We start from the raw sequence: 3,089 nt of genomic DNA on the forward strand, positions 1-3,089 counted from the left end.
TCTGTTCTCAGGATATTAAAAAATAATAATAATCAGGGAGCATTCAGAGGCCAAGAATATCAAATCCAGCTTCCTCCAAGCTCTGCTTTTCTGCTAGAACTGGCTCAGAAACTGCAGGACTCAATATCCCCCCTGTATCCAGGGCCAGAGATGAGCTGGACAGGCTGAGACAGGCTTTTGGAAGCAGGAAAGAGGCTGATCTTCGAAAACAGAATGTACTCAAAGCAGTTCTTGGAAAGTCAAAGGAGGTTAAAACTGCAGTCAGCATCAATTTCCCTCTGGTGGAGTTAATGACCTCTCTCACTGAAGATTCATGGGTTGGATGTGAACATCTGTCCCATAGTGGAAAAAGATAAATAAATATATGAATTTAAAAATTAGGGCCAGAAGCAAATGATCATCCTCAGTCTTGCACTGTTTTTTTGTTGGTTTATGTCACATTTGTTCATCAATTAATTCATCCAAGTGTCAATTTTTAAGTTCGTACCATGTGTGCTCAAGGCCTGAGAGCAAAGGTACATGGCTCACTTGAGAAAGTGTAAGGTGCTCAAGAATACTATATCCTGAAGGACAATGGGGTGGGAAAATGGGAAAAGATGGCAATGGGTAAGTTTACACTCCCTCTTTCCTTTTCTTATGGTCACAGACTGGGGCTGACAAGGACAGTAATGCTCATCAACCCCTCTCTTAGAAATGGGCAAATCCAAATCCAAAGGAAGAAGTCAATTTGCTCAAAGGCATAATTTTTCAGATTGGACGCATACACAAACCTGACTTCAGTTCCTTGCTCTAAGTCTGCTTGTCATGGTCTGGTTGTTTTCACATTTTTTTTTTTTTAGAATAGTTGAAACCATGAAAACATCCAACTTGACATTCTTGGACTAGAGATTTATTAAGAATTGGGTGCTTGAAGCTTATTGGAAATCAAACTACCTCTTATATCCACAACCTTTGATTGTTTTCAGAGTTTTGACTTAGTAATTTGGAGGTGTTTATATTCTAAGTAAATATATCTTTTGCTCTTTTCACAATTGTTTAGACCCTGGTCATATGCTAACACCTCTGGCCAAGATACTCCATGCGCAAAACAGAGGAGTGTGTATGTGTTTTTTTTTTTCCAATTTATTTATTTTCAGAAAAACAGTATTCATTATTTTTTCACCACACCCAGTGCTCCATGCAAGCCGTGCCCTCTATAATACCCACCACCTGGTACCCCAACCTCCCACACCCCCGCCACTTCAAACCCCTCAGACTGTTTTTCAGAGTCCATAGTCTCTCATGGTTCACTTCCCCTTCCAATTTACCCAAACTCCCTACTCCTCTCTAACGCCCCTTGTCCTCCATGCTATTGGTTATACTCCACAAATAAGTGAAACCATATGATAATTGACTCTCTCTGCTTGACTTATTTCACTCAGCATAATCTCTTCCAGTCCCGTCCATGTTGCTACAAAAGTTGGATATTCGTCCTTTCTGATGGAGGCATAATACTCCATAGTGCATATGGACCACATCTTCCTTATCCATTCATCCATTGAAGGGCATCTTGGTTCTTTCCATAGTTTGGCGACTGTGGCCATTGCTGCTATAAACATTGGGGTACAAATGGCCCTTCTTTTCACTACATCTGTATCTTTGGGGTAAATACCCAATTGTGCAATTGCAGGGTCGTAGGGAAGCTCTATTTTTAATTTCTTGAGGAATCTCCACACTGTTCTCCAAAGAGGCTGCACCAACTTGCATTCCCACCAACAGTGGAAGAGGGTTCCCCTTTCTCCACATCCTCTCCAACACATGTTGTTTCCTGTTTTGTTAATTTTGGCCATTCTAACTGGTGTAAGGTGATATCTCAATGTGGTTTTAATTTGAATCTCCCTGAGGGCTAATGATGATGAGCATTTTTTCATGTGTCTGATAGCCATTTGTATGTCTTGATTGGAGAAGTGTCTGTTCATATCTTCTGCCCATTTTTTGATGTGTTTGTCTGTTTCGTGTGTGTTGAGTTTGAGGAGTTCATTATAGATCCTGGATATCAACCTTTTGTCTGTACTGTCATTTGCAAATATCTTCTCCCATTCCGTGGGTTGCCTCTTTGTTTTTTTGACTGTTTCCTTTGCTGTGCAGAAGCTTTTGATTTTGATGAAGTCCCAGAAGTTTATTTTCGCTTTTGTTTTCTTTGCCTTTGGAGACGTATCTTGAAAGAAGTTGCTGTGGCTGATATCGAAGAGATTACTGCCTATGTTCTCCTCTAAGATTCTGATAGATTCCTGTCTCACGTTGAGGTCTTTTATCCATTTTGAGTTGATCTTTGTGTACAGTGTAAGAGAATGGTCGAGTTTCATTCTTCTACATATAGCTGTCCAGTTTTCCCAGCACCATTTATTGAAGAGACTGTCTTTTTTCCACTGTATATTTTTTGCTGTTTTGCCGAAGATTAATTGACCATAGAGTTGAGGGTCCATATCAGGGCTCTCTACTCTGTTCCACTGGTCTATGTGTCTGTTTTTATGCCAGTACCATGCTGTCTTGGTGATCACAGCTTTGTAATAAAGCTTGAAATCAGGTAAGGTGATGCCGCCAGCTTTATTTTTGTTTTTCAACATTTCCTTAGCGATTCGGGGTCTCTTCTGATTCCATACAAATTTTAGGATTATTTGCTCCAGCTCTTTGAAGAATGCCGGTGGAATTTTGATCGGAATGGCATTAAAAGTATAGATTGCTCTAGGCAGTATAGACATTTTAACAATGTTTATTCTTCCGATCCAAGAGCATGGAATGGTCTTCCATCTTTTTGTGTCTTCTTCAATTTCTTTCATGAGTGTTCTATAGTTCCTCAAGTATAGATCATTTACCTCTTTAGTTAGGTTTATTCCCAGGTATCTTATAGTTCTTGGTGCTATAGTAAATGGAATCGATTCTCTAATTTCCCTTTCTGTATTTTCATTGTTAGTGTATAAGAAAGCCACTGATTTCTGCACATTGACTTTGTATCCTGCCACACTGCTGAATTGCTGTATGAGTTCTAGTAGTTTGGGGGTGGAGTCTTTTGGGTTTTCCACATAAAGAATCATGTCATCTGCGAAGAG

The sequence above is a fragment of the Neovison vison genome, chromosome 3, assembly GCF_020171115.1.
Source record: "Neovison vison isolate M4711 chromosome 3, ASM_NN_V1, whole genome shotgun sequence".
NCBI lineage: Eukaryota > Metazoa > Chordata > Mammalia > Carnivora > Mustelidae > Neogale > Neogale vison.